Consider the following 13,802-nt stretch of genomic DNA (forward strand, 5'->3'; position numbering starts at 1 on the left):
GAGAAGCCTTCCTCTAGACCTTAGGGTCTAAGACGTTGTCTATGATGATCATCTTATTGTCTCACTGAGACAGCAGAGGCTCAGAGAATTTAAGTAACTTTGCAAGGTCACGGTGCTAGCCAGCAGGTTGTTTTAACCCAGGCAGTCTAGGGGCTCACTCTGGGTCATCTCCTGTCAGCCCAGTGGCCAGGAATCCCTTCCTTGTGGAGAGCCCTGTGTGCTCCGCTGACATCACCTGTCCATCAGAGGGAGAAAGAGACCCGTCAGGGCCCGGCTGAGGGACCCAGAGTGATTAGCCACAGTCCACACCCCCTGAGAACCCGGGACATCCTGTGTCAGGCCTGCTGCGGCCCATGCCGACCTCACTTCTCTGAACTGGGGGTCACAGCCCCGTACGTGAGGCCTGGCCGGCTTATGTGCAGATCTGTGTGGAGGGCAGAAAGGTGCTGGGAGCAGGGCCCACGCCTCCTCCTGCTCGCCCCGGCTCCAGGCCCAAGGCCCTCGCCCACACTTGGGCCTCACTCAGCCCTCTGTGGTCGACCTCCGACACGAGGGTGTCAGTGTGGACGTTCCAGCCCAGACTTAAGACGGGGATGACTGCAGAAGAGCTGTGAGGCCAGAGCCGCCAGGCCACCTCCAGGCGCCGCAGGGCCTGGCTGCAGAGGAAGCGGCCTTCGGAATGAGGAACCTGCCAGGGCCTTGCAGACAGCAGGGCAGGAGAAAGAGGCCCTGTGTAGAGGGGGCGGGAGAGGAGGCAGGCTCCTGCTTGGCCAGGCCTCCAGCTACTCCCCCACTTGTGAGACAGCTGGCCAGGGTGAGGGGCCCCAGGCCGGAGCCACACAGGGGAAGGAGCCAGCTGGTGCAGTGAGAAATCTCCCCGCTTGCTGGCCCGTTGCTTCTGGGGCGGGGGAGACGGTGCGGAAGGAGGGACCCTTCCTTCTCCCCACCCAACCTGAAGGGCAGGACTTTCCACGATCCAAGCGTTCCCAAGAGATCCTGCCGCCCATCCTGTGCCTGCTAGAGAGGCATGGTGAGGGAAGGAGGGGAGGATGCCCCAAGGAGACACAGGACGAAACCAAAGACAGATCCTTTAGCGGATGTGAGAACTAGGGGAAGCCTCAAGACGGATGATGAGAACCCGCGGAGGAGGAAGCCCCGCCGGGTGGGGTGAGAGTGAGCGGCTTCCTGAGAAACTCCTGAGAGGCCTCCACTGCGCCCTCCCTCTGTCCGCTCCCAGGCCTCCCAAGGATGCCCATTTCCCGAGAGCAGTACCCTTGGCCTCCCCGAGGTCTTGCTCTGGCCTCACAGTTGCCTGGACTGAGCAGCTCTGCTCCCACTGTCCACAGTCACATCCCCCAGCTCCTTCCAGACACATCAACTCTTCTCAGAATTCAATAGCTCCCCTCCTGCCTCTGCAGGAGCCGTCTGTTGACATACTTAGAGAAAAGGGAAGATACAGGAAAGCAATATTAAGGGTCCGTTATTATACTTTAATATCTCGTTCATCCTCATAATATGCTCATTGCTACATCCCCAGCATCTCTCACGGTGCTGAGCACAATAAGCATTTGTTTGAAAATCAATGAGCCATCCAGAAGGGAAATGAAGAAAACAATTCCATTTACAAACGCATCAAAAAGAGGGAAATACTTAGAAGTAAATTTAACCAAAGAAGTACAACAACTTATACCCTGAAAATTACAAAACTGTAAAAGAAATGAAAGAAGATCTAGATAATTGGAAAAACGTTTATGGATCAGGAGACTCCACAATGTTGAGATGGCACTACTTCGCATAGTGATCTACACAGATGCAGCGTGGTTCCAGCTGACATCGTTGTAGAAACTGGAAAGCTGATTCTAAAATTCAGATGGAATTGCAAGAGACCCAGAACAGCCAAGATAATCCTGAAAAAGAAGAACAAAATAGCAGGACTCACATTTCCTGATTTATAAACTTGCTACAAGACAATGTGGTACTGGCACAAGGATAAATAAATCAATCAATGGAACAGAATTGAGAATCCATGAATAAACTCAGACTCCTACAGTCAGCCGATTTTCAACAAGGTTGTCAAGACCATCCAATGGGAGGAAAACAGTTTTTTCAACTGGATTTCCACATGGCAAAGGGTAAAGCTGGATCCTTACTTCATACCGTATATAAAAACTAACACAAAATAAGTCACAGACCTAATATAAGAGTCAAAACTATGAAACTCTTAGGAGAAACTAGGGGTGAGCCTTGGGGGACCTTGGATCTGGCAAAGGATTCTTATGTATGACACCAGAGGTATGAGTAACAAAAGAAGAAATGGATATGTTGGACTTCAAGAGAATAAAAAACCTTTTGTGCCTCAAAGGACACCACCAAGAAAGTGAAAAGACAACTGACAGCATCAGAGAAAACATTTGCAAAACATATAGCTGATAAGAGACTCGCATCCGGAATATATGAACAACCCTCACAACTCCACAATAAAAGCACAAATAATCTGATTTCAAAATAGCGAAGGAAATGAATAGACATTCCTCCAAGACACACAAATGGCTAATAAGCACATGAAAAGATATCTGACATCATTAGTCATCAGAGAAATGTAGATTAAACCACGATGAGATACCACTTCATACCCACCAGGATGTCTAGACTCACAAGGTCTAATAATAGCAAAAATTGGCAAGAATGTGGAGAAATCAGAACCCTTCGTACACTGCTGGTGGGAATGTTAAATGGTGCAGCCACTTTGTAAATTAGTCTGACAACTCTTCAAAATACTAAACATAGAGTTACTATATGTCCCGGCAATTCCACTACTACGTGTATACACAGGCATAGCTTGTGTTATTACACTCTGCCTCACTGGGTTCACAGATACTGCATTTTGTAGAAGTCAAAGTTTTTTGGCAACCCGGCATCGAGCGAGTCTATCAGCACTGGTTTTCCAATCTTTGCTCATCTTGTCTTCCCTGTGTCACATTTTGGTAATTCTCAAAATATTTCGAACTTTTTCAACATTTTTGTATTTGTTCTGGTAATCTGTGGTCAATGATCAGAAAGTACAACTCACTGAAGGTTCAGGGGATGGTTAGCCTTTTTTTAGCAAGAAAGTGTTTTTTAATTAAGGTATGCACTTTGTTTTTAGACATGATGCTGTTAAACAATTAATAGACACATCATAACATAAAATATTTTTAATAACAATTGTGATTTTTGTTTGTTTGTTTCTGCCCTGGGTCTTCATTGCTGTGAGTGAGCATTCTCTAGTTGCAACAAGCAGAGCCTTCTCACTGGGGTGGGTACTCTTGTTGCAGAGAATAGGCTCCAGGCAAGTGTGTTTCAGTAGCTGTGTCTCGGAGGTTGTAGAGGGTGGGCTCAGAAGTTGTGGTACCAGGGCTTAGCTGCTTCGCAGTTTGTGAGATCTTCCTGGACAAAGGATAGAACCTCTGTTCCCCGCATTGGCAGGTGGATTCTTATCTACTGCGTCACCAGAGAAGTCAAAACATGAGTTTTGTATGCGCTGGGAAACCAAAAAATTGTGTGATTTGTGTTATTTCGATATTCATTTTAATGATCTGGAACTGAGCCCTCAACGTCTTCAAGATAAGTCTATACCCAAGAGTAATGAATATATACGGTCACACAGAAATGTCTACATGCATGTTTATAGCAGCATTATTCACAAGCAGGAAAAGGTGTGGTATATGACCTACATATATATTTCAACAAAATATTAAAAAATTTTTTAAGAAAATGGAAACTAAATATAGACCATGGATTAGAAAATTGGTCCATATTAAAGATTTCAGACTTTGATAACTGAAAAAAAAATTGATGGACAACTCTGCAAAGTAGGCAGTATCATTATTCCCATTTCACAGATTCAGATGATGAGGCCTGGAGACATCAAGTTACTTGCCAAGGATCTCACAGCAGTTTAACAGCCACAGCCTTGACCTCCTCTTTGTCTCTCCTGGCACCCTGGTCTTTTCCTTTATAGCACTGGTCACAATTTCTAAAGTTATATTTTTTGTTCTACAACACAGTAATCTCCTTGAGGGCAGAGACAGGTTTCTCTCGATCATCACTTCTCCATCTACTTAAACAAACACTTACGGAGCCTATTTACCTAATCCATAAGCCAGCGAAAATATTTACTACAGGTCTTGGCTCATTGTGGGTGTTCAATAGATATTTGTAGTTTGAATGGAAGACATGGATGGATGGATGAATAAATCGATGGATAGACAGGCGGGTGGATGGTTGGATGGGTAGATGGGTGTGTGTGTGAGTAAATGGATGGATGGATGAATAGATGAATAGATGGATGGATGGACAGATGGATGGATGGATGGATGGATGGATGGATGGATGGAGTGGTGGATGAATGTCTAGATGGGTGGACAGGTTGGTTCTGAACAAAGGAGCTGACTGGTCCTGCTTAGGACCACTAGTACCTGCTTCATCCTCCTCACCTAGCAACCCTTCTCCTCCTACCCGCCCCCCATCTTCAGACCCATCACATCCAGAGACCGACACCCACCGTACAGCCTCTTCTCTCTTCCTCCATCAAGGTTATGCAAAATTTCCCCATTTCTCATGGCCTTATCAGGCTCTACTTCCTCCAGGAAGTCTTCCTAGCCTGACCCTTTCCTACACTATGTCTAATGTACAATATTTGATGGACTGGTCATCCCTGATCATTCCCTGATGTCCTTGTCCTGAGATGCAGACCTGGGACTCAGGAAGGGTAAAGGTCTTGGCTTTCTCCTCCTCCGCTGTCCCAGGGCCTGGTCAATGGCAGGCCCTGGGTGAAGCCTCTGCATTGGCCGTACGGTACGAGTCAGCATCTCCCTTGGCAGGGAAGGAGGATCCAGACACTGGAGGAAAAAGGGCCCTCAGCAGCACCAGCTCCAGAGGGACAACCAGGCCCAACCCTGGGGGTGAGGGGGGCCCAAAGCCTGACCCCTGGGCCAGGCCGGGGCTGGGCTTGCTGGGGGACACAAGCGGGCTGGCCACAGCAGGGGCCAGGCGTGGGCGCCTCCCCGCCCAAGCCTGAGCCAACCAGCCCCCAGGCAGGCTGGAGGCCTTGTTTGCCTTGGCCCTGGGCCAGGGCCGCCCCGCCAGTGAGTAATGCGTGAGGACTGCCTGGCTCCAGTTCAAGGGAAACGGGGCTGGAGACGGGCCTCCTCAGCCTTCGCAAGGCTAGGTTCTGGGGGCGGCTTCCCAGAAAGTGCCTGCAGAGGCTGCCTCGGGGCCGCTGCTGAGGCTGCCACTCACCCCTTCCTCCTCCCCCTCCGCCTCCATAAGGACCCACTGGGAGGCTGGGCTGGAGTTCCCAGGAAAAGATCCTTGAGCTTCACCACAGACCCCCCACAACACACCCACACCCTTAACGGAGCCAGCCTGTCCCTGGTGCTGTCAACTCACACTTCTTGAGTGCCTACTATGTGTATGGCAGGGGGTTGCTCTCAGGGAGCTCACAGGAGTTCACGGGGTGAGGCAGGGGGTGAGGTGGGGATGATGAGGTCCCAGAGGCTCCGGGTGCTTGTTCTGGAAGCACCAGTCCTAGAGGGGACCTCTCCGTTATCTGTCCCCCTCCCAGGATTCCCGGTGAGGACACGGACACTGAGGCTCAGAGAACAGGAGCGAGTGACCCAAGCCACACGGGGCGTTACCTGCAGCCAGATAAGAACCCAGGCCTCCTGACCGGGGGAGGCCAGCCCCTGGCTGCTCTGAAGGGTGGCGCAGGCTCTAAAGCTGCGTAGCTCTCAGGATGAAGGGACACTGCCTAGGACGTTTCTATTTAGAGCCCGAGTCCTCCTGGGGCGTCCCTAAGGGCTTCTGCAACCTTACCACCCTGCCTGTGCTGAGTGGCCTCTGCTTGCTCGGGGATCTGAGTGACCACCCAGGTCGGGAGCATGCCAGGGCCCCCATCACTATCAGGAGGGGCAGAGACTCCCGGGTCTCCTGTCCCCATGGGATGGCTTGGGAGCCAACCATGCCCTATGCCCTTCCTGGCCTCTATCTGCGGTCAGTCTCTGTAGCTGCAACCTACAAAAGACTGTTCTAGCTGTGTGTGCTCATGCTCAGTCGAGTCCGACTCTTTGAGACCCCGTGGACTGCGCCCACCCACCAGGCTCCTCTGTACATGGAATTTTCCAGGCACGAATACTGGAGTGAGTTGCCATTTCCTACTCCAGGGGATCTTCCCATTCCAGGGATCGAACCCGCTGTCTCTTGCGGCTCCTGAATTGGCAGGCGAATTCTTTACCACTGCACCACCTAGGAAGCCAGTCTAGCTGAGTTAAACACGAAAGGGAAGTTCTGACAGGACCTTGGGTAGGTCGTAGAATCAACAGTAGGCTGGAGAACTCCACTGTGGGGAAGGCTGCCAAACCCACACCCCAAAGCTGCTTCTTGAGAACCCAAGGGCCCCCTGGAAACTTAGATGACTCTCTTCTCCCCACTGACGTCTGCACTGGACTCCAAACACTGGACCATGCTATTGGCCCCACGGAGGCGGCTGTTCCCCAGAAACAGGATGTAGCCACTGCCCATCCCTAGAGTCGTTCCCCATCCCCCATCCTGACGCCAAGACCAGAGCAGGGGCATCTGATTCGCCGATCCCAGGTCACGTGCCTATACTTGGCCGCTAGGGAAGCTGAGGAAGCAAGTGTCTTGCTCTTTAATCGCTCGACAGCCTCAGGGGAAGAGAATTTCCCAAGCCAGGTAAAGAGCCCAGGGGATCTATGGGCAAATCAATAACAGATGCCCTCTCGCTCACCTTCCCCCATCTCCTCCAAGTCACTGCTCACCCCACTCCCTGCCCAGACTGTCAAAAGTGCACACAGCACAGAGGGGTGTTACTGAAGGACTTAGAGCCCAGTGTATAATTGTATTGTGTGGGGAAAATTCTCAGCAGAGGGCATGGCGCACAGTCGGTGTGGAGCACAGCTGGGTTCTTCTCCCCAGGGAGCGTGCAGATGCAGGAGCTGAGGGAAGGTGACTTGGGACTCAGCTAGTTGGTGTCAGGATCTGGCCCAAGGCAGACAAGAACAGGGGTTACAAAAAAGCATCATATAAACTGCTGCAGAATCTGCTTCATGCCAACAGGACAGACTGGGAGGCTTCTTGGAGGAGTAGATAGATACTTGAGCCAGACCTTGAAAGAAGAGAGTTCATCAGCTAAAGAAACGGGGAAAGGCATTCAGACCAAGAGTCTGTGTAACAGCTTAGAGACGTGAAAGTGCACGGCTTTTACACACAAAACCACTCAGATCTGGGTTTACAGAGTGCCCTCTGCCACGTGAGCGGAAGGATGGAGACTTGAGGGGGAAAGACATCGTGCTGGCAAATTGTCTGATACGTTTGACCCTGAGGAAAAGTCCAGAAGGGCTGGAGGTACACTGAGAAGTGCCTGAAGGGCGTGGAAAGCAACAGCAAAACCCACAGTGAACTCTAAACCAATGAAAAGAATCTAGGCAAAGCTTAACTCCAAGCACACCAGAGATGTGTAAGGAAAGAAATGCAACCATAGTACCATCCATCGCAGTGAACAAGATGGGCATAGCTCCAACAGTGTTAGTGTTGACTACTGATGAAAAGACAAGTAGTATGAAGATTCAAGACAGTGATCTCGACCTAGAACGTTAGTCAAAAGTTAACAAATAATATTTGAAATTAATGCATCAAGAAATATAATATAATTTAGAAATGTGGTGATAAAATCATAGTGGTAATGTAATTTACCCCTGAAAAGTAACACTGAAGATGCTGGAAAGGGCTTTAACATTTTTCTTAACATACTTTTGTAGCTTTTGAATATTTGATAATGAATATAAATTATTTTTACATTTTAAATGAATAAAATACTTTTATATACTAAAATGAAAAAGAGATATGGTGATAAATACCGAAAGAAACAGCTGGAAGAGTTGAAAGGGCTATTTCTGAGAAACTCAGGGGAAGAATGAAAGGACGAGAGACTGCTATATTTCATTGTAAAACTTTCAATTATCTTTGACTTTAAAAATTTTGTGCATAAACTCGGAAAAAAGTTTTTAATTCCTTAAAAAATAAGTGGCCATAAAGAATAAAAAAAAAACAAAGAAAAAACAGGCCAAAGATACAAATAAGACATTCACAAAAGAAATGCAAACTATATGGAAAAAAATTGATACATATACCACCTCACCCTCTAATGATGAAAAAAACATTAGAAGTAGCTGTGCTACTTAAACATGATCTCATTAGATTATCAAGTGTGTGAAGGAGGGTACAGTTTACAAAACAATATAGTGTTATTTTATAACAATTTAATTTTTCTTTGAGTACCTACTTCTGCGGTGGTCACATGTGAGTGTATTCTTTAAAAAGCCCTGTGCTCGGATGTCAACAGGTTCAACGTGATCGTGGAACCAAAGATAACTTTCAAAGTTCTTTTTCCTTTTTGTTAATTTAGTCTAAATTTTAGTGAACCTAACTTGCCAAGTTTTGCTGAACAGCAAAACAAATGAAATTTTATTTACACATTTACCTATTTGGAGCACCTTAAAATATGACATAGAACAATGAACATTGGTTTGAATAAGCAGGCAATTGATTACTATCCTGCTGAGACAGTGCAGAGAATGTACCACACCAATTTGTATACTTCAGGGTTCAAGAGAGTCTGGCACCTAGCAGGCCCCCAGATGAACAACTAGAGAATCAAAATTAAGCAGAGCTGGGTGGAATATTGTAGTCAGGGGCCTAACTGCACATATGTGAGCCTCTCACATGTACATGGGGTACATGTAACTCTACACTGAAAGGATTAAAATGGGGACTTTTCTGGTGGTCCAGGGTTAAGATGCCATGCTTCCACTGCAGAGGGCATGAATTTGACCCCTGGTTGGGGAACGAAAACTTCACATACCACGTGGCATGGGGGAAGAAAAAAAAAGGATTGAATGGAGAGATGGATATAAAGCAGCTACACAGCACCCGGCACTTTTTAAGTGCTCAAGAAGCATTAGCTACTATTTGCAATGGTAACAGTAGTAGAAGTAGTTACCTGGTTGTGATGATACCTTGGACCCCAGAAATTCCAGCCCTCAGGACGCTGCCAAGCCACAAGCCTCTTTGTCAGACCCCAAAACAGTCACGAGGACAGTAACCCTTTTTCCTCCTCCCACAGCTCTCCCTCCTCCGCTTCCTCCTCCCCCTGCTGCCCACTGACCATCGGAGCAAGCCTGGGGGGCGGTGCAGCCTGAGTGCTCTCCCAAGGCTGGCCACTGGGTCCCACCAGGGCTCCAGGACCTGAAGGTCGACTTTTCCTCTCTCTGCCCCACAGGACCAATGGCGACACACCATGCCTGCTGTGTGTGTTCCGAAGGTTCTGGAAGAGAGAAAGAAAGGGGCAAACCTAGGGGAAACAGGACTGATTTCGGGGGAAGGGATTGAATGCCACTGAGCCTCTCTTTGGAAAATAGACTCTAACTGAAGTATGCCACGTACAGAAAAGTACACAAATCTTCAGTGTAAGTGTACAGCTCAATGAATTCTGACAAATGGAACATCCCATGTGAATAGCCAGTAGATTAAGATTAAGAAACAGCACTTTAGCCCCCAGAAGTTCCTCTCGTGCCCCTTCCTGACATCTAAAACCGTAGACTCATTTGGCCTGACATTGAACTTTATACAAATGGAATCATACCGTATGGGTTTTGTGTGTCTGGCTTCTTCAGCTGAGCACCACACCTGTGAGATTTGCTCTTGTGTGCAGTTATAGTTCTTCCCTTTCCACTGCTATATGACATCCACTGTATAAATAAACCGCATTTTTAAAAATTCACTCTGTTTTTGATGGACTTTTGAATTGCAGCTATTTGAATAGTGCTGCTGGGAATATTCTTGCCCAGGCCTTTTGGTGAATGTATGTATGCATTTCTGATGCGGGTATGATTAGCTTTAGTAGACAGTGGCAAGCAGTTTTCCAAAAATGGTTAAACCAATTGTTTGTTATCCCCACCATCCTCAGAAGAGAGTTCAAGTTGCTCCATACCTTCACTCCGGTTCAGCATTAAGTGGTATTCACCTTTTAAATGAATACTAGCATCCTCTAAGTTCAGCTCCAATACTAGTCAAGCAAGAAATATCTGATGCATCATTAAGTGACAGAAGCAGTTTGCAGGCCAATAAGCAAAACTTGACTCCATTCATGAAAATTGTCTATGTGCGTATGTAGAAGCAGAGGCCAGCTTCAGAAGATGAATCAAAGCCTCCTGTAATAGTCCTCATTTCTGGGGAGTGGCATTGAAAGCCATAATTTTCCATGAGAAGACTGAGTATCATTTTTACTTTTGATTTTGCATTTTTCAGTATTTTTTAAATTTAGGGAAAAAAATCTGTTTTAGAAAATAAAATTCTCCATCCCCCATGCTCCATGGCCAGAACACACCATTCCATTACCTGAGGCTGGCAGCCTGACTCTGGTTTTCTTGTTATTCCCAGCATTCTCTCCTGCTCTGGAGTTACCCTGAGCAAGGCCTCCGGGACAAGTCTCCTGGGCACTGTAATTTCCCAGGCTTCAGCGTGTCATTAGAAGATCTGGTGCTGATGACATGGGGCCTTGACGCAGCAAAGATTCCAGACCCTGATGGGATGGGACAGCCTGACTACATAGCAAGTCTCCTGGGAGAGACACCCCTGGAGTCTCCAGTTGCAGAACCTTGGCCTCAGGATGTATCTTAACCTCAAGGAAAGAAACCAGAAAAACTGCTCTTTCAAAGTTGCAGCCTCCCATGGGGGCTCAGGACTCAGAACAAGAACCATGGAGTTAAGCAGACAGGGATTCCTGCCCTATTCCTCCCTGGTTCTCCATTTCCTCACCTGTAAAATGGGCTAATGACAACCCTTACCTTAGAGACAACACCAAGTGCTCTGCTCAGAGTGCCTGGTACAAAAGCTGTATATACAGGCTGCTGTTATTATTATGCTTATGGTGGCAGCTGTTACCATTACTCGAAGAGGCAGAGTTTTTATTTATTTATTTATGACTGCATTGGGTCTTTGTTGCTGCTCTTGGGCTCTCTCTAGTTGTGGTCCTTGGGCTTCTCATTACAGTGGTTTTTCTTGTTGCAGAGCACAGGCTCCAGGGCATGAGGGCTTCAGTAGTTGGGGTGCCTGGGCTTAGTTGCCCCGTGGCATGTGGAATCTTCCCAGACTGGAGACAGAACGGTTTCGTTGCCTGCCTGCATTGGCAGGCACATTCTTAACCATTGGACCACCAGGGAAGTCCCCAAGAGGCAAAAGTTTTGCATATACCTTTTGGGGAGAAAATATAAGAATGTACTCTTTCTTTTCACAAATATTATGAAGCAAGTACAGTACAAACCTACTTTTCTTGGGGGAAAACTGAATTCATCTGAAACTTGAATGTATTTCATTTGGAAAGTTGACTAATCATTCCACACTGATTCATCCAAGGAACATTTGTGGAGTGCCTACTATGTCCAGGGCACTGTACTGGACACTGGGGATGTGGCAGGACAGAGCTTACAGTCTGCTAAGGGAGTCAGACAATAACCAGACTAACAGATAGATAACAAAATGTTAAATATGTAAATGAAAAGTGAAATTGAAAGCATTAGTCACTCAGTCATGTCCGATTCTTTGGGACCCCGTGGACTGTAGCTTGCCAGGCTCCTCTGTCCACGGGATTCTCCAGGCAAGAATACTGGAGTGGGTAGTCATTTCCTTCTCCAGGGGATCTTCCTGACCCAGGGATCAAACCCGTATCTCTGGCATTGCAGGCAGATCTTTTACCATCTGGGCTACCAAGGAAGCCCCAGACATGTAATTCATATGGCGCAAGTAATGCAGACCAGGGCTGAGGAACTGTGTGCTGGGAATGCTCTCTGACACATTCAGCTGAGCTCTGGAAATTTCTCTCTCCTTGGCTGAGTGAGGGAGCCCAGGAGGCTCTGGCCTTGGCAGGATCTACACTGACAGTGGCCTGAGCTAGAACAGTTTCTTGCTCCTGTGGAGATGAGTGGTTTGAGGAGGAGGGTGGGGAGGGGCTTCCAGTGGGTTTTAGGAGGTTAAGTGTGAGCAAAGGGGAATTTCCATGCATCTTTGGAGAGCCTGGGGAGACTGCCCTTGGAGGGCAACCAGCAACCCCTCCAGGGACACGAGTGGGGAAAGCCCCTCAGTTCACATCAGTCATAGCAATTACTAAGCACCTATTATGAGCCCAGAGCTGGGCTTGGGGTAATAAAAGATGTGATTCAAGTAAGAATATAAGCTGCTGCCTGACCTCAAGGAACTCCAGTGCTGTTAGAGATACAGGACAAATCTCCATGAAAAGAGGAAAGCAAGACAGATTGGGTGTAGCGTCTGCGTGGGTGGAATGGACCATGGGTTCATTTGGATGGCAAGCCACTCAGTCTCAGTCAGTGACACAAAAAAGTACCTTCACACAGCCTGTTGCAGGCACAGCGGCTTCCAGGGCAGTGATTCAGGGATCCAGTGACTTCATCTCATGCCTCCCTCTTCCAGGTGACAGAAGGAGAGAGAGAGAGAGGGACGCTGGATCACCACTCACTAGTTCTTCAGGGCTTTAGCCCAGAGGGGGCACAAGGTACCTCCCCTTGAAGCCCATTGGCCAGAACTAGTCACATGGCCACAGACAAACTGCAAGGGAGGCTGGGAAATGGGGGCCACCGAGGTACAGAGAAAATGTCTGAGAATGGAATGTCTCTGCCACAGCCACTTATTGATACCAGGACCCCGAAGGCTGATGGAGTGGAAGGAGTTTTAAAGGGTTGTTGCACAGAGCAAGCAAGTGCCATGCTCGGGGGGCAGGGAAAAGCCCTGGGAGAGATTTCAGGAGAACTGCCAGGTGTGTTCTTGCTACCTATTGGCTGGGTGTCTCAAGTCCAACCTTTGTTCCTTCTTCCAGAAGGTCCCATCTGGACTCTCTTAAGAGAATGTGTGTGAAAGGAATCTCTGCACTGTTGAGAACAAATGTAATATCTCTGTCTACAGATCAGCCATACTTTCTGTTAGGTTCAGTGCAGCCCTTAAGACACAGTCTGTTTCTGCCTCCAGGGCCTTTGTGTCCCACCTGTAAATCCAGGGCATAAATTCCATCTTATCCTTCCCCACTGAAGTGCCCACATGGGCCTGGACCCATGCTAAAAGCAACACTGGGAACAAAGACACATCCTCCCTGTGTCTTGTCGTTTCACTGAAGTACTCACGTTTGCATTGTTCTACATAACACACTGGGGCTTGTCTTAGGATAAGACAATCACATTCTTTCTCCCCCAAAGCTCCTTAAAAAGGCAGCTCCTACTGAAAATAATATTTTTAAAAGGATGTGTATATGTGTATAACTTAACATATGTGTATATGTGTATAACTGCTGCACTTTGCTGTATGGCAGAAATGAACACAATATTATAAATCAACTACGTGTGTGTGTGTGAAAGTCGCTCACTCAGTCATGTCCAACTCTTTGCAATACTTCAACTTAATTTTTTCTTTTTTTTTTTTTTAAAGGCAGCTCCAGACAAGTGCCCCAGGTTTATTTATCAACTTCGTCTGGCTGGCCTGGGGAGGGCATGCGTGTCTATTGGATGACCTCCGAGCTTGGGACTGAGATTCTTCCACTCTCAAATCCCGAGGAAGTCTCCTCACACAGTCTCCCTAGAAAGAACCCCGCAGCTCTTATCTCTGTGGCTCCAAAGGGTGCTAAACAAACCCCACAGTGAGCCCAATCCAGCACCCAGGACATGCACCCTCTCCCACCCCTC

At 47.7% G+C, this 13,802-nt stretch overlaps 1 long non-coding RNA gene across 1 annotated transcript; it reads right to left on the reverse strand.

Moving 5' to 3' along the window:
* Positions 1-1,469: 1,469 nt before the first annotated feature.
* On the reverse strand, positions 1,470-12,622 carry LOC138428201 (uncharacterized). Its single transcript, XR_011252342.1, has 3 exons — positions 12,458-12,622; positions 9,224-9,382; positions 1,470-1,907 (listed from the first exon to the last, which is right to left on the reverse strand). It is a non-coding gene; the product is annotated as an uncharacterized lncRNA (long non-coding RNA).
* Positions 12,623-13,802: the final 1,180 nt, after the last annotated feature.

Source organism: Ovis canadensis, chromosome 23, assembly GCF_042477335.2.
Source record: "Ovis canadensis isolate MfBH-ARS-UI-01 breed Bighorn chromosome 23, ARS-UI_OviCan_v2, whole genome shotgun sequence".
NCBI lineage: Eukaryota > Metazoa > Chordata > Mammalia > Artiodactyla > Bovidae > Ovis > Ovis canadensis.